The sequence below is a fragment of the Pseudopipra pipra genome, chromosome 2 (assembly GCF_036250125.1).
Source record: "Pseudopipra pipra isolate bDixPip1 chromosome 2, bDixPip1.hap1, whole genome shotgun sequence".
Taxonomy (NCBI): domain Eukaryota; kingdom Metazoa; phylum Chordata; class Aves; order Passeriformes; family Pipridae; genus Pseudopipra; species Pseudopipra pipra.
In genome coordinates this window covers 87,175,387-87,198,914 of record NC_087550.1, presented here as the reverse complement: position 1 = coordinate 87,198,914, position 23,528 = coordinate 87,175,387, and the positions used below count along the sequence as shown (strand labels likewise).

At 41.8% G+C, this 23,528-nt stretch overlaps 1 protein-coding gene and 1 long non-coding RNA gene across 12 annotated transcripts in view; one reads left to right on the top strand and one right to left on the bottom strand.

Moving 5' to 3' along the window:
- UBE3A (ubiquitin protein ligase E3A) overlaps positions 1 to 12,800 on the bottom strand; it is a 53,477-nt gene extending 40,677 nt beyond the window's left edge. For 2 of the 5 annotated variants that reach the window (XM_064646240.1, XM_064646242.1), the window contains exons 1-3: positions 12,378 to 12,800; positions 8,525 to 8,614; positions 3,103 to 3,170 (exon numbers count right to left, since the gene is read on the bottom strand). The gene's annotated coding sequence lies outside the window, so the exon portion shown is untranslated. The remainder of the gene's footprint in view (positions 1 to 3,102; positions 3,171 to 8,524; positions 8,615 to 12,377) is intronic. The other 3 variants (XM_064646241.1, XM_064646243.1, XM_064646244.1) reach the window with 2 other exon arrangements.
- Positions 12,801 to 20,557: 7,757 nt separating this feature from the next.
- Positions 20,558 to 23,528, top strand: part of LOC135410003 (uncharacterized) — a 53,098-nt gene continuing 50,127 nt past the window's right edge. For 2 of the 7 annotated variants that reach the window (XR_010428476.1, XR_010428474.1), the window contains exon 1: positions 22,624 to 23,136. This is a non-coding gene — a long non-coding RNA (uncharacterized LOC135410003). Of the gene's footprint in view, positions 20,641 to 22,620; positions 23,137 to 23,528 lie in introns of those variants that run through there. The other 5 variants (XR_010428471.1, XR_010428475.1, XR_010428472.1 and 2 more) reach the window with 5 other exon arrangements.

The window sequence follows — 23,528 nt, the reverse complement described above, 5'->3', positions numbered from 1 at the left end:
AGAAACTGAAGAATGTAGGATAATGAGGACAAGTAATACTTGAAGAAATTATTTGGGGTGGAGATCTGAATTTGCTACTACCTTCAAATTAAAGTTAGTGTCATTTTGGAATTTACACTTCAGTAAATATACAAGTTATGAGTTTAATAAAGGTAGAATTTTGTGCATCTCAATACAAAGAGATCGAGCATCGATTTATATAAATCTCCATCCTATAATATCTGTATACTTACTTTGCTTTTATGTCAATACTCTACTGTGCTGGTTTTGGCTCGGATAGAGTCCATTTTCTTCACAGTAGCTAGTGTGGAGCTGTGGTTTGGATTTGTGCAGGGAACAGCATAGGTAACACAGGGACGTTTTTGTTACTGTTGAGCAGTGCTTGCACAGAGTCAAGGCCTTTCCTGCTCTTCACCCCACCCACGAGCAGGCACAAGGAGTTGGAAGGGGACACAGCCAGGACAGCTGACCCCAGCTGACCAAAGAGACATTTCCCTATCATATGGTGTCATGCTCAGCATATAAAGCTGAGGGAAAAAGGAGGAACACGGATAATATTCGGAGTCATGGCATTTGTCTTCCCAAGTCATTGTTTCACGTGACAGAACACATGTAACTGTCACATGTTCTCTGCTTTCTTGGAGATGGCAGAACACCTGCCTGACCATGGGAAGTGGTGAACAATCTCTCTGTTTTGCTTTGCTTGTGTGTGTAGCTTTTGCTTTATCTAATAGACTGTCTTTATCTCAACCCATGAGTTTTCTCACTTTTACTATTCCCATTCTCTTCCACATCCCACTGCTGGGGGGAGTAAGAGAGTGGCTGTGTGGTGTTCAGTTGCCAGCTGGGGTTAAACCATGACATTCACAAAGCACAGAATAACAGAAAAATATCTGATGTTTGCCCTCGTTTCCTCTCCTCAAGTCAAAGTTAAAGGCCTGTGTGTTATTTCCATTTTCTACAACTGTCCCTGCAACTCTGGACCCTAGATTTTGCCTTCAACATTTAGTTTTGGCTTGCTATTTCAGTAAGATCATAGATGTATTTTATTCACCTTTGTAAAAGAATAAGAGACTCAAAATTATCTTTAGCTTCTGCATTTTTCACTTAGACTACAGCTGATTTTTCTTCCACTACACACACTCCTAATTTTTTTGCAGCAGAACCATTTGTTTCTATTTCAGTTATACCTGTTGCTCCAGGTTCCCTCCAAAATGATATACAGTTATGAACAGAAAGCCCCTCCTACATCAGTAGGTGAAATCCAACCATCTATTTAAATTTCTTTTAGTACCTCTTCTTTTACTGGCTAATTATCAAGTTCAGTTACTTTCAGGTAAGTTTTACAGCTTTGCTTCAGCTTTAATATTTAAACTTTCACTGTGTCTGTCCTTCTGCTTATGGTCTGTTATTTTGATTTCTTTTGCCACCCAGTTTTCATGCTGCCTTCCATGTAAAGCACCTTTCTGTTCACCAAGTCTTCAGTGTCACCAGCATGTTTGTTTAAATACAGTTTATATTAAGACCAAGCAACCATGCAATTTTATAGCACGACATTCAGCTTTTCTGATGTTCCAGTAGTATTCACTACTCACCATTTGTGGGGAACTAGAGGGGAATTCTTCATCACTTTATGAAGCACATATCATTACAAAGACTCTACGCGTACATACAGTGGCAAGCAGTTAAACATCCAGAAAAAAAGCAGCCAGCAGGAATAATGGCAATAAATAAACAATGGCTTAGGTTTGAAGAGCCATCACACACACAACTGATATTGAACTGGAGAGCAAGAAGCAGGTGGGTGGTCCCAGTGGTGCTGTGGGTGCAAAAATGAATATACACTACCTGCCAGATGCCTGCTAGAGTAAAGGACCAATCTACACAATTCTCTCAGGAACATCTGGATTGTGATAATGTAACATTGTAGCTTTTTGACAGATTTACAATTTTTAATTAGTATACACTACAGCTAAAGTTCCAGCTTAGAATTAATCATATTATTATCACCTATCTATAGCTTCCTACAAAACAACTTAAAAACATCCAACAACTTTTCTGCAAACTTGAGACTTCAAAACTTTAAGTACATTCCTATGTAAATTACCTTCAAAAGAAAAATCCAGACATAAACCCATGGCACAGAAAACTTCTGTCAGCAATTACTGAGCTCTTCCCCACATTTTAAGAGGTTAAAAGAGGAAGTATACACATAGCTTAGAAGCTGTTGTTGAAGTAACTACATACAATCTCACATATGCATTAATAGACCTATTTAATATGGTAGAAAAATTAACTTAAACAATAATTGTTTTTTTGAATGCAGTGATGCAAACAGTTTAAAAAATTCTTTATATACCAAGTTGCAGAACTATAGGACTTAAAAGACACTGCAAAGTGGTACATCTCCAGGTACACAGGAATACCAGGTATCTCCACAGAACTACACCAGAATAAAGTCAGGAAATGGAAATCAAAATAACTACAAGTTCAAGTTCCAACCCTGCTGCAATACACGTACATATTTTTAAACTGGTTGGACACTTAGGAGCCTAGACAAAAAGAGATACATGTACCATGGGTTTATGTTAACACTGCTAGAAAAGATTATATTTCTGTAATTCACAGCATTCCTATCTGTAAATTTGACTTACACTGATGATTGCATAAGTTTTTAGTAGTTCTGAACTTACTTTTCGAGTCATATCTAAAGGGTGTACAAGCCTGACTATAAATATGCTCAGCAGCAAATAAAATCAACTCACACAGCTTTCAGAAAAACACCAATTCTTATCTAATCCATGGAGAAATAAATGAATGGTAGCAGCATGATGCTGAGTTTGTTAAATCAAAAGGGAATTCATCAATGTTATATCACGAGTATTTATTTTCTCCAAGAAAAATCAAATAACTCAGTTTTCTAGAGAATTACGACTAAGTAATAGTTAACATCATCAAAAAATAAGGGGCAAATGAATGTGTGTTTCTTCCTGAATTTATTTTCAACTTTGTTTTTCTTTTTAAAATCAGGAAACAAAAGTGTAGCTATTTGCTTTTATAATTACTAGAATATAAATAATATAAGTGAAAACATAAACATACCATATCTTTCAAGAGCTGAACAATCTTGCTCTTTCAAATTCCAAAATGGACTTCTACAGTTCTTGTACCTATAATGCAAAACATTACAGTTCAGTTTTTGCACCATGCTCCATATTGATCTGAAGCTCAACACGACTTTAAGACAATACATTCAAGAATGGCTATTCAATTAGTCACAAGTCTGTAAAGAAAGGAAACACAGAATTGTACAATATGTTAACTTGGAAGGAACCTAACAAGGATCATTGCACCCAACTCCTTGCTCCTCACAGGATACCTAAAACTAAACCATATAACTTACCAAACTAAATCATACTTCCTATAAAAAAACACAATAGAAAATACTTACTGTGTTAAGGAAGCTACAAAAGCAGAAAGTTCATACAGTGTTCCCTATTCTTTCCCCTGTAGTGATACTACAGGACTTCCCATCCCTGGAGGTCTTCAAGACCAGGCTGAATGGGGCTCTCAGTAACCTGGTCTAGTGGAAGGTGCCACTGCCCATGGCAGGGGGGTTGGAACTAGGTGATCTTTAAGGTCCCTTCCAACCCTAATCACTCCCTGATTCTATGAAATCTAGCAATTACTTTCCAAAAAGTTAGTCATTTGGCACAGAGTAATACATTTTCAGTACCATGAAGATTTGATACATAATTTCTTGGTTTAAAAACTCTATTAAGAACAAAAAAATCCAACAGAGCTTATTTTAGGCTGATCTCCAACACAGATCAGAGTTCTCATGAAGGAAATCCCGATCTGGTTACTTTAAGCGTAGATTCAGGTTTATCTTTAAATACGTCAAACCTCATTTAGTGCCAAGGGCCCATTCCTTTATCAGGAAAGTGAAATGGGGTGATCCTGGACCAACAGAGTCTTGCCAGTAAAGCTCTAAGCACTAACAGTTTATACACAATTTTTTGTAATAAAAAAAAGTTATATAGGGCACTCTACCCGTTTCATGAAACAAGGCTGCTATTTTGACAAAAAATTCTAATAATTACGGTAGCTTTCTGTAGAGTTAGGATTAATGATACACAACTGTATCAAGAAAACTTTACTGCTAGTCAGAATAAAAAAAGAAAAATTTATTTGAACAATATGAAAGAGTAACTGATGATTTTCCTGTTTGGAGGTAGCACTTTCACTCCATATCAACAACAGAAATCCAGAACCCTTTATATTCTACTGAAGAATAATTCTTCACTTACAGTAACTCCATTAGACATTCAGTTAAAAGTATTCTAAGAAATGCGACCAATATTTTCACACCTTGCATAGCAGGACTTCCATCTTAAACTTCAATGTATATATTTGTTCCTGTACATACACAGAGCAATGTCATCTGTATAAAATTCTCTCATTCTCTTCTAAGGTACAAAAGCACCAATTTTCAGCGTGCACAGAGTAGGAGGAGAGCACCAAGTACAGCATGAAGAAGTATCACAAGTACATCTACCAGGGATCTTATGAATATTGCTCAGCAATAGGAGGAAACAATGTTTCCCAACATAACTGAAGCTAGGGAGTAGTGTAGGACAGTACCATTGATAGAGCAAACAAGACCACAAAGGAGGAGATGTAGACAGGGGATTTGCATAATAACACGCAGTTAGCAGAAGAGCAAATAATTCCAGCAACACAAAACTGAAATTCCTGGACTTCTCCTTCTTCAGTCTCAACCCACCAGCCACAACTAAGGCAGAACAGAGAGTTCAGCAGTCTACTAAAAACGTTTGCTCAAAGATTACATGGCCAACAACAAAATGAAATAAGGATCTGTAATGCTTGTCCAAAAGGAACGAAAATGATTTCATGAAGTCAGACATGCTTTCACATTCACCTTTAGAATACTTCTTAATTAGCACTAAGCCACATCTGCCTAAAAAAATGTAAATGGCCAGTGTGACTAAATTCTTGGCCAACACTATTGTGTCCACTCAACATTAAAAAAAAAAAAATCTTGATCTGTCACATGACCAGAGCCAAGAGAGCTGCTTGTTTACAACTATGTCATACATTTTCAATAAGAAAAAGAAACTTCAAGGCACACTGGATTATAATAACACAGACTTGTCAACTACTGAATTAACCACACGGTACTAAACAGAATTGCAAAATATTTAAGAAATGAATTATAAATTACAAAAAATGCTTTGCAACTCTCATATCTGGTTTGATAAAAGATATCATAAAATCACCTCTATTAGTCCTTAAATGATATTTTCCACTTGTGTATTTGGGTTGTTTGCCTAGTTTTTTTTTTCAATAACTGTCATACAACAGGAATAGAAGAAAAAATTCTGAGAGCATTACCCTAAAGAAAATGGTAGGTATGTTACCCAGTATTATAGATTTTCTAATACAATTTCAAATATTTAAATTCAATTAATAATAATTTTCTTCCACAACTGACATTTTAATGTTAACCAAAATATAATTTAACCAAAATCACGTTAGCCAAATAAAAAACAAGTATTCACAAACATCTTTCTTTCAATAAGATATTCAGGTTATAGAAATCCTGCAAATGGAGTATTTATCACAACCTTACTATGTAAAGGGCTCAACCTTCATAATCAAAAAATACCAGTGTTTCACAGAAGTGGTACACTCTCTCAGGAATTCCCTTGTCCTGGAATTCTGATGGGATTTGCAGGTTGTGTGGACTCTTAAGTATGTATTTCTATTATCTACAATGAGCAAATTTTCCTACAACAGCTGAAACATGCCTGGATTTAGCTACTCAGCCAGTGTACACTTGTATACCTTGGACTTTCTAAAAATAAAGTAGGGTGTATACACATAGTAAACCATAATATTCATCACCAAGACTTTGGACATGAGATTTCACTATGAAAAAAAAAAGCAATCATTACCTGAATATGGCTATACAAATAAGAAAGATGAAACATTGTACTAGAAACAGAAATTCTATGGTAGTGGTAAACTTCTTCAGTATTATCTAGCTTTGCAAAAGTTTTTGATTCCTTTTAAGAAAATGAAAAACACCACACTGTAAAATAAAAATATTTTAAGCATTACAGTAGTCAGCTCAAACACATGACTACCATAATGCAAAAGAAAAATTCATCTACAACTATGATAGCCTTTCTTGAAGTACTTTGACATACGTCCCACTTCAGAAGTTCAGCTCCTTTAAGAGCCACTCCACCACCCTCTAACACCCCAAGTCTGCTGAACGGCAGCTGCTCCAACCTGGGTCCCACAGAGCATACCAGAGCAGGAGCACACAAGTAATGCCAGAGCCTGGCTGCCTGGACAAGCCTGGCATCTCTCAGCACTGTGCAAGCTTGGCAACACAATATTGATCGCTCTTGTGCCTCCTCTGTGCACAGCTCCTAAAGGTAAGGGAGAGGAGCGTCTGTCATCCTAATCTCCTCATTTCATCAACTTCTTTGGTGTAATGACTATCAAGAAAGTATTAACAAGTCCTAAAAGGAGTCTGTCAAAGGAAACAAAGATGGTGGTCTTCTCTGTGAAGTAGAGATGAACTAGTTTCACCTCTAGAACTCTATCTCAGTCAAGACAGAAGTTCTGTCACAGTTTTCACATGACACCAGAATGAAAAGCAAACTATGTGGATTAATTGTTGCCAGATAGTTATGCAGCAACTACAAACCTCAAATACACGTTCCATGATTTTCTGCTTGCGATCCTACTGGATGATGCACAACCCATCAAGATCAAATTCCCTTCGGGTTTCAAACTATCCTATAGTTTACACATAAATTTTGTCTTTAATTATTTAGGTCACAGCTTTGACATTTTGTCACAAAAGGACTGAACATGAAGGCATATGGAGGACAGGGAGGCGATTTGAGACAGCCACCACAGCTTCATCAAGGGCAAGTCTTGCCTGACCGACCTAGTGCTGTTCTATGATAGAGTGACTGCACCAGTGGACAAGGGAAGGGCTACTGATGTTGTCTAGCTGGACTTGTGTAAGACCTTTGACTTGGTCCCCCACAACACCCTTCACCCTAAATCGGAGAGATGTGGATTTAATGGTTGGTCTCCTGGTGGATGAGGAATTGACTGGATGGTTGCATGCAGAAGGTCAATGGCTCAATGTTCAAATGAATGCCAATGGCAGCTGGTATCCCTCAGGGGTCCATACTGGGACCAGCACTGTTTAGTATCTTCACTGACAGACAGTGGGATTTTAGTGCTCCCTCAGCAAACCTGCAGATGACACCAAGCTGTGTGATGTGGCTGACAGGCCTGAGGAACGGAATGCCACCAGGAGGAAACTGGACAAGCTTGAAAAGTGGGCCAATGGGAACCTCATTCAACAAGTTCAAGTGCAAGGTCCTGAACCTGGGTCAGGACAACCTCTGGTGCCAATACAGGCTGAGGGATGAGGGAATTGACAGTTGTGCAGAGAAGGACTTGGAGATACTGATGGCTTGTGGACCAGAATGTATCCTGGGTTCCATCAGAAGCAGCAGAACCAGTAGGCTGAAGGAGGCGAGTCTGCCCCTCTACTTCACTCTTCTGAGACCCCACCTGGAATACTGCATCCAGTTCTGGAGTTCTCAGCACAGGAAAGACATGGATCTGTTGGAGCAAGTCCGGAGCAGGGCCACAAAAATGATCACAGGGCTGGAGTACCTCTCCTGTGAGGAAAGGCTGAGAGAGCTAGCATTGTTCATGCTAGAGAAGAGAAGGATCTGGAGAAGCCTGACTGCAGCCATTCAGTACTTATGGGGAGTTTATAGGAAAGATGAGGACAAACATTTTAAAAGGGTCTGCTATGACAGGACAAGGTAATGATTTTTAACTAAAAGATGGCAGATGAGGATTAGATATAAGAAAGGAAATTTTTACAATCAGGGTGGTAAAACACTGGAATAGGTTGCCCAGAGAGGTGGGAGATGCCCCATCCCTGGAAACGTTCAAGGTCAAGCTGGACGGGGCTCTGAGCAACCTGACCTAGCTGAAAATGTTCCTTCTTATTGCAGGGAGGTTGGACTAAATGACATTTAAAGGTCCCTTCCAACCCAAACTATTCCAAGTCTATGGAAAAAAAAAGTAGTACACTCCATATTAAGCAGTCAACTGGTACATAGTTCAAGTTTGTCCTAAATCATCACTGCTGTGATCCACCTCTGGTGACAGTCCCACTTTTGACATAGTAGATAAGGTAAGCACGATCCTCAAAATGAAATCATGTTAGTATATGAAGCATGTTTTTAAAGTTATTTGAATGGATGCAAACAGCAACACTTTTCAATGAAAGTACTGGGACAGCTACATGCTGTGAACACCCCTTTCAAGCCACCAGATTGAAAAAAAAAGTTCAAACCTCTCCTTTGCTAACCAGAAGCTTCTGTTAAAACACATACACTTCTGCTCTAAGAAAATGCAAGTTGCTTCAAAAGAAGCAAATCACCCCTCTTACCTAAAACAGTGAAGTGAGGGTCCAGAGGGAAGCCACCCATTTAGTTCCACTCAGCTGAACAACTGCAGCTTCTCCTAATTCTTCACCACTCTGTAAAACATGGGCAAAGAGCCATGCAGAATGATCATGGAAAGAATATTGGTAAAGACTGACTTCCACCCCCTTCCTCCATTCATCAGTTTGCATAATACAGGGAAGCAGGCTCAACCTATTAAGGTAAGTAAGAAGTAGTTAATGCTTCCTTTAAGAGATTCACTCATAAGAGTATTTTCTGAGACAGAACACCATGGTAATATTTAATTTATAATGTAATTTTGCACCCAGTAAGTTATTTTGTCCATAAGTTCTGTCACTCCTAGCCACAGCAAGGTGGAACTATTCAAAAATAGCAATTTAAAGTGCTATTTAGTCACGTGTTATATTGCCAAACCTGGATCTCAACATTGTTTCATTTTCTTTTTCATGTTTCTCCTATGAGGTTATTTTCTGAAGAAATGTGTCACCAGCTGGTGCAGCTACTGAAGTGTGGCTTCCTTACAAAATGTTACCTCTAGATTGTATTTGCTGGCCTTCTGCTAACCAACCAGATATGTTAGACACATCAGTATTCATATGAACCAGCTTTTCCCCAAACTTTTATTCATGGACAACACAACCTTATGAGGCTGTCAGGCACTGCCTGCAAATACCAGAAGTTAATGCAGTAAACGCCGAGGTCAAAGTATCTAAGGTGACAAAATTAACTTCAAACAAGAGATTTGCTCATTGCTGTTGTCTCTGGGAACCAGCTATTTAGCAATGCCTACAGCACATTTCTGGGAGGGGGGAAGGAGTAATTTTTTTTTTAAGTAAACAACACACTCTAGATTTTTTTGTTACAGACCCTGGTAACAAATTTATTAACCCTTTCCTTCCACGTACAAATCAGAATTTGATTAATGACAGGAAACTTTTCAACACTGCTTCTCTATGGAACTATAAAACTACCTTAAATATACAGGATAATTCAGAAAAATTGTAAAACACGCTTCCTTTGTTTAAAAATCAATATCAGTTCATTAATTAGAGTGAAGACCCGGCCCACAGTACCAGAAATGAAGACTGATGCTGGAAATGAGATATATGCCTACATACTTCATGAATTCTGTCCCCTTTTCCCTCAATTGCATGTTCTATTTTTAAAAATTAGTGGCTTTTATCTTCAGGTGTATGAATACATCAGTGTGGGGAGGGAGAAAGACATTTCCTGTGCTTAAAAAAGATGAATTCTCTCTGGACAGTCACTAAGTAAACTGAAACTAAAAGTAGCAGAGAGTGGAAGAAAATTCTTTCCTGCACAGCCAAAATTAAGATGATGCATATTTACAAACGGTAATCACTAAATTAATTTCGTCATAAGTATCATATCATGTACTACACTAATTATTGTTTATTAAAATGTTATATACTTAAATATGTTCACAATTAAGCATGTTTATTACTTAAAACTCAAAGATATTTCTACCCCTATTATTTATTCGGTAAATAGAACCTGTGAATTCAGAGAACTAGTGAAGAAAATGTCAACAGGGGACATAATCATAATGAAACATAATGATTTGATACTGTGGTACATATGTCATTTCATATTTTTGAAAGAGAAGTTAAATTATATTAAAAAGAACCTGTTTTATTTTCTTGAGTCAATTAGAATAGGGACAATCTCAAGGTGCTCTAACAAGCTGAGAACATCCCTATATGTATTTAATATATACACCTAATTTCAAATCCATTCACAAAAGAATCATTGTTTGCATGTTTTTAAGCAACAGCAGCAATTAAAAAAAAAAAAAGACTAAGTTTTGTTTGGTATTGAAAAAAAAGGATTAAACACACACAACTTCAGAGTTCTGAGGAGGACTTGGACTGAGAAATCCAGGCGTTGAAGCACACTCCTGTGAAAAAGTCTCTGCTTTTTCAAGCCTGGCTTTTTCTACACAGACACAGAACCATATCCCAAAACGAACCCAAACAAATCAACCGCTGATATTGCCAAATTGGTGGTTTTGTTTCTAAATTCCTAGGATATACTCAGGACACTCCAGTGAAGAGAAATAGCAAAGAACTCTGATAAACAAAATTAATTTGTTAATTCCATTAGGAAAGATGCTACATTAAACAGCAAACATTTACAGCAGAATGGAAGGTATTTGTAAAAGAGATGAAGCATCTATAATATTGCACAGAAATAATTTCAATTAAAGGTATTTTTCAGCTTTGTAAACCTAAGCAGTGGACTAGGTCTTCTTTGAATGTTTTTCTGTATTGAGTTGACAGAATATTACTATAAGGAAGACAAGTCATAAGCACTGCAAACTACATCTGTTTTAAAAGACAAACATAAGTGATAGTTTTCTTCACATACCCACAGCAGTTTAGCAATGCACATTTAATATTTTCAATTCAACACACTCATTAAACTGAGTTTTAGCATGTTTTCCAATTTCTCAAAAGTACCTTAAACTGCTTCCATGATAAAAGGGCACAGAGTATTCAGTGCCACCATCCAAACCAAGCAGTTTGTGAAAAGTGTAAAGCCCATTTCCCAGCAGTTTTCATTCTTATCAAGAGGTACCTCTCACCACCTGCATTATTCTTCCCCACCAGTCATAGATGTTTAACAACACAGTACAACCTCTAAGAGTGTAGCTTCTCCCTTAGCAGGGAATCTCTCTCTAAGTGGATACTATTTGCATGAATTAGGAACTTAATCTTATCTTTTAGACCTCTTCCTTTCAAACCAGTCAGCCAGTCAGAAAAGAAAAGATAAACTGACAATACAACCACGTAGGTCTTACTTTGTTAGGAAATCAAAGTGAAAATTGGGTACAATTTTCCACCGAGCAACTTTTTGCTAGACGTGCAAGATGCCTGACAGAACCAAACTGAGAAGCCAAGTTCTCACAGGGCTTCAGGTCTGCAGACTCCTACTGAGGCAGGTAAGTTTCAATACAGACAGAGGGAGCATCCCTGAAGTGATGTGTAAGACACGTGGTTTGTCTCAGAGTTAGAACATCAGACACATTACACAGAAGGAAATACAAACAAGTATTTTCATTAACTGGAGGGAAAACAAAAAAGGAATAACTGCAAGTCTATAGATTACAGGTTCCTGCCTTTAGTCGTGGAACATGTTTTGTTTCCTAAGCAGTAGTAACTTCTGAACGACCACAACACATCGTCTTAGACATCTGATTTACAAATCAACAGTGAACCATAACATCCTTTAAGAGAAATACTGCTTAAAAACTGAAACCCAGAAAGACCCGCAATCAGGAGCGACCGATCACATGCATCATCAAGGCTGCCTGCGCACAGGTGAGCAGACCCAACTCCTCAGGCTGCGCAGGAGGTAACACGAGCAAGTGAACGGAGCCACTTTGTGAAGCAGGCCCTGCACACTGGTCAGAGACCCTCGCAGCACTTCCCGTTACCGCACCGGCCGCGCCGATGGTAACGAACCGGCCTATGCCCAGGGCAGTCCCGCGGAGCAGCCCCGGGCCGGGCAGCGGAGGCAGGGCAGGCGGGTTCATCCAAGGTCGCCCGGCGAACCCGGTTTCCCGGGGGGGCGGGGGAAGCCCGGAGCCACCCGCCCGGCCGGCCTTCCCGCTCCTGGGGAGCGCCGGGGCGGCTCCACACCCGTGTGCCTCCCGGGGAGCGGGAGAGGACCCCGGGGTCGCTGCCTCCCGTCCGCCCTCCCCACCCTGGCGGCGGAGAGCGGGCAAGGCCGCCTCTCCCGCGACTCCCTCCCCTCCAGGGTCGGCGTGAACCAGGCGCCATCCCCGCTCCCACCCTGCGCGGTACCCACACGGACCTGGGCGCCGCGGCTGCTGCTCCGGGGCGCTCCCGCCGCCGCCGCCGCCCGGGCTCATGCGGGGGCCGCGCCGCGCTCGGGGCAGGGCCGCGGGCGAAGAGGAGGCGCCGCCGCCGCTGCTGCAGGTGCCGCCGGAGCCGCGGCCTGGCAGGGCGGAGAGGGAGAGGCGGCCGGGCCGGGCGGGCGCGTCTCCTCCTCCTGTTCCTACTGCTGCTCCTGCTGCTGTGCCGGGCCGGGCCGCGCTCAGCGCGAGCCCCGCGCCTCCATCTTGGGACAACGCGGATGTCGGCGCGGCGCAGGCTCGGGGCGCGCGGGGGGGCGGGAGGGAGGCAGGGAGGACCGGCCGTGTCCCGGCGTGCAGCGCGGGCGGGGGCGAGGCGAGGCGAGGCGGCGGCGCGCTACCCACCGAGGGGAACCATAGAGAGCGGCCAGACCGGCGCCTTCCGGCCCTGTGCGCTTGCGGCGGCGCCCGGCGGAAAGGGCGAAGCGGGACGGCGCCCGCGCACTCACGCATGCGAGGCGAAGGCCGCCATGTTGGAAGAGGGCAAGGGGAAGGTGGTGGGGTGGGGCCAGGGCTCCTCCCCGTCAGTAGAGCGGCTGTCAGCCCGGCGCGCGAGGCGAGGCGAGGCGAGGCGAGGCGGGGCGGGGCGGGGCGGGGCGGGGCGGGGCGGGGCGCGGGACCGTGCGTGCGCAGTCGCAACACCCGGGGGGGGGGGGTGCGACTCGCGGGCGGGCGAGGGGCGCGGAGGGCTGTGGGGGTGCGCGGCTGGTCGGCAGCGCGCACGCGTACGTGTGCACTGGAGGCGCGCACACGTATACAGGCACATACACATGTATACAGGCACATATACATGTATACAGGCACATATATAGACACACACGTATACATACACAGGCATATCCACACACATGCACACACATGCGAACGTATACGTGCACACCCAGACACCCATACGCACGTATACAGACACATTTACAGACACACATATACAGACGTACACATATATATGCACACATACACACATATACATACACACCCACATACACACAAATATACACATGCGTGCCTGCACACAGTCATACATACACACATATTTACGCACATACATTTACAGACATACACGCACATATACATGTACGTAACCATGCACATACAGACATTTACGTATACAAACACACATATCACACATAGACACATGCATTACACATGTGTGGGTTGACAGGTACACAGATGTACATACACACCCACATGCAGGCACATGTACCCTGGGACACGCACATAAAGACACATATGTAGGAGGCATGTATGCAGGGTTGCACATGCCCATGAGCACACACAGGTGCTCTTGTGTATGTGAATGCACATGCACATGTCACACGCATGCACATATATGTGCATGCATACTGAAACACGACAGGCATGTGGGTGCACAGGGATGCACACACATATGTACAGACCCTTGCGTGCACACACACATACACACATATGTACACACACACACACACGTACACACACACATGTACACGCACACACGTACACACACACACGTACACACACACATACACACACGCCCAGCTGCGCTAGTAGCCATGGAGGCCAGGGCACAGCCCAGGGGTTGCCAGCACAGCAAGGGGCCATCACTGCTGCGTACAAGGAGAGTGGCCGCCACCAACTCCACACCTTCGGCAGGTCCCCACTGAGCCCCACCACAGACTCTAGCCCGACTGGTGGGCCCCATGGCAGCCCAGCCAGGGTTTATCGAGTTTAATCTGGGCAGGCAGCCAGGGCTGGCCGTCAGGAGGGAATGCTGGAAGGGGAACGGTCAGTGACCTCTGGAGGGGAGCCCATGCTGGAGCCATATGCTGGCCTAAGCACAAGAGGACAGGCAGTGCCAGGCCTGGCCAATCCTGCCCTGTCCAGCCCCTTGGCATGCAAGCAAGGAGAGGATAGAGAGACCAAAAGCTGGGAAGTTTCCTTAACGTGGGAGCAGGCCTGCTGTCCCAGCCTGCAGCAGTGGGCAGAGGGCCACCATAGCGTAAATTTAGGTCACCAAGCCTGGTGATACTCAAACCCAACACCCTGGGTTGCACAAAGGGCAGAGCTGACTAACGGGCCGGGCTGGGAAGGGTCGGGAGTGAGGCTCAGGGATGCAGCCTGTAGGTTGGGCAAGAAACCCTCTGATCCTCTGATCAGCCCTGCCTGAGGCCTGGCTTGCTCCTCTGCTCCTATGAATACTTTTTCCATTGCCTCCTGGGTAATTCCTTTCCCTCCCCTACCTACAACCAGGCCTATGTGTTGCAAGTACTCTTTTTGTGGGATTTTAAAAACATAAGTAAAAGTTGCATTTTGGCAGGTCAGTGCTGAAAGCAGGTTGACCAAATAATTTCAAAATTGGCAAACGCATGCGAAATATGACTTTTTTTGGATATTGAATTTTTAAGCTTTAAATCTGTGGATCTGCAAGCGTTGAAGGGGAGAAGGAGTAAGTAGAAAGAAAAAAAGGAAAACCGATCTGTATGTTTTTTACATTATCCCCTAATAAGGGGAATTAAACAGAGGTGGTTTTATTGTGGCAGAAAGTATGGTTTTTTTGCTTTGTTTTTAAAAGTGTAAACTAGAAATATGAGAAGTTCTCAAATGTTAGAATAAGCTGTTAAAACCATAAACATAAATTCTCAAAAACATGATACTGAAGCCAAGGTCTGGGCCAGGAAATGAGTTTAAGAACACATGAATGTATAACAGTTTTTAGCACAATTATGGAAGTCCTAATATGTATGTTGCAGGCTAATAGCTGGTAAGACCAGTGGACTTAACATCATTATGCATCAGTGCAGAGTCCTAATACTCAGAGGGAACATGGTGGACAGATGTATAATTGAAATATTAGGACTGAATGAAGTATTCTTGTACTTCAGTGTGATCTGAAAGCAGGGTACATTGTTGTGCTCAGATGGACATTGGTAATCATCTAAAAATAATCACTGGAATGAGCACAGCCCTTCTGCATCTGGAGGCTCACTCCCACACAGTAGCAAAAACTGCCAACTTTCATGTATTAAAATTTCAGATTCAGGCCACAGTTTATTGTGCCATGAGCTTTCCTGTTACCTCAGAAATAATAATATTGAGAAAACTGGATCTGGAATATGCATTTTCTTGCTGCTTTTCCCTTTCTCTGTTGCAGGTCCCACATGTCCAGTCCTTATCTCCTGCTTGACTCTGTGGATGCTATGGGAAGCATGTCACAGTATAAATCCAAGTAAACAACATCACCTGGTCCCCTTTTACTTACACAGTCAGTCTTCTCATCGCTGGTCAGGCATTATTTGCTTTTGGTATATCCATGCTGGCTGTTTCCAGTCACATTCTTGCTCTTATTGAGTCTGGAAATAATCTTCCAGAGTTTCAGGTGAAGCTGCTCAACCACACCTTCCATGATCTCCATACCCCAGGGGCCTCTGTCCCTTAGGGATGTCTCACAAATGCCATGATCATTCAGAGATGGCAGAAGGTGTCCTCACAATGACATTGGCCAGCTCTCAGTGTTCTTTGTTGCTTTCCATCTGATGCTGTGAGTTTACATATGTGCAGTTTGTCCAAGTATCCATAGCTTCCTCCTCCTCTTCTGAAAACATCATCTTTCTCCCTCAGGCTTTGCTACTACCCATAGGAATCTGGGAGCTCCAAGACCACACCATGCCAGTAGGCATTCTTTTCTATGTCCTGTGCCACTAATGCTCTGCCTCATGTAGCAGCAATGCCACAATTTCCTTAGTCCTCCTTTTGCTTCTGATGTACCTGTAGATCCTCTTAGTGTCCTTCACATCCCTCGCTTGTTCTAACTCTGGTCTAGCTTTAGCCTTCACAATCTTATCCCTGCATGCTCAAATGGTTCTCCTAAAGCACTTCCTGGAATATGTCCCAGTCAATCGTTGCTGGAAGCTGTCTCCATAACTTTTATCAAGACATTAATTCATCTTGTTTTCTTATAGCAGAAGGAACGAGGACTGCTCAAAATCCTATCCAGGGTAGGGACACCGTGGATTTATATGATGATGGTCTTTTTTACCCCTGTCTTTCCACATAGCTGACACTTGACTGGACTTGGGTTTTTTGGCCCTCACAGAACATGAAGTGTATTTTTTTTCCATGGATTGCAATCCTAAGATCTTGTCCCTGCTTAGTAATGAACAGTTCATGACCCCTCACGGTGCCGAGGTAATATTGTTTAGATGTTTCTCAGCTTTTCTTCTGAACAAACCAATGCATTTGTGAGGAAGAGGCAGATGACAGCATATGGAGAAGATATGCAGGATGGATTAAGGTGATTTGTATGCTGGGGTTTATTTATCGCACTGGCTGGATGCAGAGGTATGGGAAGGAAACTTCCCTGAATAGGACACAGGTATGAAAAGACTCAACCTTCCTTCTGTTTTAAGAATCTATGGGACAAATCACATTGTCAGGGGACATGCAATATTCCCATTAAGGAATATACCCAGAACAAATTGCAACATAGCAGTGTTTTATGGATTACCGAACTGCATGATGGATTTCACTTTGATTCTGCTAGGGATAAGTTCCTATTTTGGGGGGAAGTACTAAATCACTTTTCGGTTCTATAGCACGTGCTTGGTACTTTATTTTACTTTAAGAAAGCTTGACTAGCCACAGCTTAACTCTGGCCATTGATGGGCCCAAGTTGCTTCTCTTACAACGGGGATAATTGTACTTTCCTGCCTCATTTAAGTATGTAGCCTATTCTGAAGTGCTTAGATATTAGGGTACAGAAATGCTTTTGCTGCCACGAATGCTTTCACCTACTTTACATTGGTATAGTCAGCTACTGGAAAGCAACTGAATCTGCCCAGTGGAACAGGTTCTGAATCTGGAAAAATCTGATTGGAATTCCCAATGGAAAAACCACCACTCTCTCCCTACTTCCTTGCTAATCCCTGCAGATTCAGGGCCTGAGTATGGACTGCAGCTGAGGGGAACAAACTGTTTGACTGTATTTTGCAGTGATCCCCTCAACAGAGCAGACTGTGGTGAGATGCTCCAATTACATGACTGAAGCAATGATTGTTAAAAAAGTAAAAATCAAAAATTAAAGCTAATAATCTGGTCACTAAGTAGAAGTCCCGCAGAAAATCTAGTCTCAGCATTTTAACACTTGGAAACAAGCAGGGTTTTTTTAACTGCTGAAGGGAACAAATGCAACTTCCTGATACACAAGTTGTATGGAATAGTCAGTGTTTTCCAGCAGGAGGAAAAGGACATTAAAAACAGAATCCCAAACTCATTCACCACTTGCTTGTGATGCTGGAGAAATGCCATTGTTAACCAAGTCTGCTGCATATTAATTTCAGTAATGTTGATGTTTCACTTCAGAGATTTGTAGCAAATAATTTCCTCTGGAGAAGTCTTTGTAAACACACACAAAGCACTGTGTGTGTCCTGTTCTCATTTAATTTGAAAACCCCAATACAAATGACCTGATAATACTATTTTTTTGATATTGCTCTTAAATAATTATGTGAATGAAAGTTACATAGTGAAGCTCTGTAAGTGTAACCCCTTAAATGATAAAGGTACACTGAAGTGTTCCGAGCCTTTTTGAGCCAAGCCAAATGCTTCAGCTTGCTGGTAGCTGAAGCCTTTATGCATCCTTTTGCAGATAAAAAGATAAGGGAGGCAAAAATTTCATCAGCAATAGAATGAAATACTGAAGTTCTGAGTTAGTTGTTCCTCTTCTGTAGGCATTTCTGAAGGGCTGTGCTTCTGAGTCCTGAGAAGCATACTTGTTCTCCCTTTTCTCCAGATAAAGAGAGGAATTGGTCTCTTGGTTAAGCTGTGATGTGGAGGTTCATGTTGTCTTGAAGTGGCTCTCATTTCTGGCCTGAAGACTTATCTCAATTGAGTGAGGTTGTTTCAGTTCCTCCCTGCAAGCTGAAGGAGGTTTCACGATGCATTTTGCTGAAAGAGGATTGTCGGGTAAAGTCTTGTTTCCCTGAGTGCTTTGCCCAGCCCAGTGGCCTCTGGAAGGAAATAGGGTGAAAAGAGAAGCAGCTCACATACACCCCTTCGCCTCCAAGTCTCATGTACCATCTTTCTGCTAGCCTTGCATTTACCTCCTCCAGTCTTCTTGAAGGAGCAGAATATAGATAATTTTGTTCTTTCCTGTGGGGTGGGGAGTTTGTGGTCTGCTGCAGGTCTTCATGATGTTTGCTTTGCTCACCTGTGCAGATAAACTGGGAATACTCTCTTTTTTTGGCCATTGTGCATTCTTTCCAGTTCTGTGCCTTTAGGTTGCCAGCAATGCAGGCATTTTCAACCCATTTTTTTCCACCTTCCTGCTCTCTGCTGTCCTGTATCAATGCACTTTTCTACATTCAAAACCTGGCCCTGCTTTCTGACGTGCCTGGTTTCAGAAAGAAGTCTCAAACAGTTGCTGTATGTGTGAAAGATATTTAGGAATGATGCTTTTGTTTACTCAGAGATTTCATGGGGACATCTTGGTATATTCTGCAGCATGCAGCACTCCTAAAACTGCCTTACATTACATAGCTATGCAGGTTTGGGCTAGCCGTTGTTTTGGTTGTAGAAGAGGAGCCTCACTGACAGCTGTTTTTCTGACCACGTGCCTACGTTATTTTTCCTAGATATATATAGAAGTCTGACTTGCTGAGCAGAGCAAAACGGCTTTGTGCAATTAATGTGACATGCTTAATAATGCTTGGAAGGGTGCAGGCATCTGCATTTATCAATCTGCCACAGCCAAAAAAAAAAATCTGACAAGCAATCCCAGTGCAAACACAGCACATGTTTTTCTAAAAAAGGGACAGCACAGTGCCCAGTTGTAAAATTGCTTTTGAGATGAAACACTCTGTATTTCCAAGAGAAACTTGTGTCATGCCAGAAACTTACTTTATCCTTGGGTTATCCTGTACAGTGACAAATTCAATTTACGACTTTTTTTTCTTCTTTGGCATTTTAATTTCATAATTACTTTCCTATTTAAACAGCTCATTCCTTGAATACAAAGTATGGTTTGGTTATTAGCACTGCAGTGGCACCTTGGTGAAATCAGGTTCAACCAGCTCTCCATATTTTTCCCGGTCAATAAATGATTTTTAATAGTTCATCATGACATAATTGAAAAGTCGAAGGCTCAGATAATTAGCATCAATATGCAGCTTTCCACACCCAGCATTTTATACATCTGCTTTACTAATACTGTTTTCTGGAGAGGTTTCAATTTGAAAAGGAGGGCACTCCTGAGGGGTGTCTGCATGAAAATGAGACCTTATTTAGCTTGAGAAGAAAAAGCATCAGCCACAGCTCCAAGGTCCCTTGTCTTGGGTGCAAGATATTAGAAGAGAAGCCCATCTCTGCTCCTTTCCTCAGCAGCAGCACTCATTTTACTGTACATGTTGCTGCTGCAGAGACAGTTATACCAAGTTCAACCTCCTGTAGCTATTAAGACCTACCCTGCAGTATGACCTTACTCAAAAGGTAGAATATACAACTCACAACATTTCTTCATCAGTATATAAACACCATATTCTTGGCTGGCTGCCTCTTTCAGGAAAACAAGAGGAGATTGGGGAGAAGATGAAGGGTTGGAACTGCCTCACATGCTTTCTCATAGTGAATTGCCTGGTTTCAGTATTACGGGAAAATTTAATTCCTGTGTTTTGTGTCTCGGTCCCCGCCTTATTTTCAAAGAACATCAGAGGGGGAAGAAGGACAAGGATGTGGGAGGCATTGATCCTTGAAGAAGAATGTAGCTGGGGACAAGGAGATGAAAATGTTAATTTATCGCCAAAGTGGGGGAGAACTGTGCTTGAACCCAGAGGTTAAAAATACTATAGATTGTTTGCCTCCTGAGACAAGCGCTATCAACAGTGCTGAGCTCATCACAGAAGGGTAGGATTGAGAGACACTATACAGATAAAGTTTTGTGCTTGGAGTCCTGCTAGAGCATGTTGGAATCTGACCTATGTGCCTGAATTGCCTTTCTATGGAAACTACTGTCTCAGCCCTGTCTCAGCCCCATGTGACATTGGCATGTGGCCATGTCACACCTCTTGACCCCAGAACTGAAATGTACTTTGGACTGATAATACCCATATTGCAGAAGAGATCACCAGGCTGTTATGTACCCAGAAATTGCAATCAGTAAGTGTTTGGTCTGAAAAAGCACTGAGCATCTATCTGATTCCTGTCAATCCACCACTGCTGAAACATAGATCTATGGTAAGGGATCTTCTTTGCATTAGTGCTTTCACTTTCAGTTTTCCTTTCTTAATTTTACATTTTATAATATTAGAACATAATACTTTCTGAAGAAATAGAGCTACTTTCACTGAGCAAGTGAAATCCTATGTGGCAGAGGAAAATCCACTTGAAATAGGTGGGAATTTTTCCTCAATAAGCACTGAAATGTTTGGCCCTTGGGATGGAAATAGACCTTGGAGTTTTACCAAGGTGCTTCAGAGATCCTTGTTCCCATTGCTTTTCTCTTTCAAATATGACTGGAGCTGTCTAGATTCAGGACTCATTTGAACTAAAAATAAGTATCTTTTAAAACAGGATCTTCATTCTCTGGTCTCTTAGAATGTCTGCTGATGTATGAAATGGAGTATTGCTTTTGGTGCTGATTTTCTAGCCTGTGGTTTAATCTGTGTGAACTCTGAAATGCTGTTTTTACTTTACTAAAGGCCAAGCCTGTGAGTGAATGATTGTGTTGCTAAAGATCTGATAAGCTTCTTTGAACTAGTTCCTTTAGTAACCTACAGTACTTATTTATTGTAGGTACCTGAAAATAAAACCCAGCTACTTCACATTATTTAGAGGCATTGAAGAAGAAATATAGAGCTCTTTATGCACATGAGAATCAGATTCAAACAGATACAATAAATGTTTCCTTTGTAAGCCTAAAAGTTCCCCTAAAGCCTTGCAATAGTGGGAAAAAATATTAAAAAAAAAAATCACAGAGCAGATGTGATTCTGTGCCCAGGGATTATTCTATAACCCTGAAAGGTTGAACAAACACTGCTTTTGCAGAGGGAATCCATGAGTGAGTGCTTCTATGCTTTTCCACAAGTGACATCTGATTTAAGAAGTACCTCACCTCGTATCCTCACCATTCTAGAGAGGATATTGAAAATGAATACAGTCTCATGCTTGTGAAAATTGATCAAAATTGATGTCACTGCAGACTTAAAAGTGTTGTAAAGTTGAATAAGTAATCACAAGACGAGACCGTTATTCAATGTGGATTCTATAACAGCAGATATCATGGTGTCATCTGCTGGGGTTCAGTTTCTTATTCTTACTGTATGAACAAGACTGGATGCTTGTTTGTTATTTAAGACATCTTATCTGTAATAACCATAAAGGAGTTGAAAAGGTACAGTTAATTTTAAATTGGTGTGCTGTTGGAGTCAAAGTTATAAGAATTGCATTTTTGAGATTCAATCACGAGCTTCTGTGTTAGAATGGAAAATTTTCCTTCAAGGCACAATTTACCTTCTCGAGCTTGAAGCGAACAGCTGGAAATAGCTGAAGAATCTGTCCCTCAGAATGGGTGGAAATATGGTGAGATGCATTGTGTAGGATGGGAAATTTATCTTTTATTAAAGTACCTGCACTGATTTTACTAAGACTGGCATGTTACACCCCAGAAGGAATACCCTTCAGTTTCTATCTTATAATTTTTGTTAATTCCATGCTTACAGGCACTGTTATGCTCTCCACTCTTCAACTAAATAAATGACCTCCTAAATGTAGCAAGTAACACCCCCCTGTTTTCTTTCTTTCCCTTCTCCTTAAAAACACTCCTACTGATCCTGAAAGCAAGATTTACACAAGAAAATCTTTGCCCTGGGAGTAAATAGTGTGGTTTGATTTCTCTGCCAAGGCTCCAGGTTTCTCAAAACCTAGTTATAAGCATCTAGAAACCTCAGCTAAGTTATATAGCTTAGTAAGTGCTTGCAATAATTTATGAACTGGAATTAGAGTTGTAGAGTTATTTCTAATACTATAATCCTTGTAATGTTGGAAATAGTATCTTCATACAGTGTCATATGCTTAATTGCTAATTAAGGCATAGCTTGCTAAAACACTAACTACCATGCTTAAATAAATTTTTTTGTCTTAAGAATATGATGCCAAATTTGTGAGTGAAAGTAGTTGAAAATAATATCAAAGTTAGTGTCAAAAAACTCAGGGTTAGATATGAACTCTGAAGCTTAACACTAAGTGAAGTTTTGATTCTTAGTCTTACTGTAACAATATGCAAATATGGGTAAGGAATACCTAAGGATCAACAGCTCTATACTTCACGTTGAACTTTCCTTATGTTCTGATTTTGGCTGGAGTAGAGCTAATTTTCTCCATGGTGGCTAGTGTGGGGCTGTGTTTTGGATTTGTGCTAACACAGTGATGAAGATATAGAGGTGTTTATTATTGCTGAGCAGTTTTCACACAGCGCCAAGACCTCTTCTGCTTTCTGTATTGCCACGCTGGCAAGGAAGTTGGGGGTGCATGGCAAGTTGGGAGGAGACACAACCAGGACAGCTGACCCTAACTGACCAAAGGGATATTCCAAACCATACAACATCATTCTCAGTATATAAAGTGGGGGGAAGAAAGAGGAGTGATGGCGTTTGTCTTCCCAAGTCACTGTTATGTTTGATGGGACCCTGCTCTCCTGGAGTTGGCTGAACACCTGCTTGTCTATGGGAAGCAGTGAGTTAATTCTTTATTTTGTTTTGCTTGCATGTACAGCTTTTGCTTTCCCTATTAAACTGACTTTATCTCAACCCATGAGTTTGCCATTCTCTCCCTGATTCTGCTGGTGGGGGAGCGAGCTAGTGGCTGTGTGGGGCTTGGCTGCTGGCTGAGGTTAAACCATGACACCTTACAAGAAGAAAACACCTCTCATGCTGTCCCGCAGAGGACATCTTGAGATGTCATCCCAGACACAGAGGGCTTGTGACCTTTACCTTCCTTGTGCAGACACGTATTTATGGTGAGTGAGAAGTGAAGAGACCACGCCACAGACTGACACCCATTGATGATTCCTCTGTACTCATATTTCAGTTTCCACTCATTTATATTATAAATAAATAAATATATAC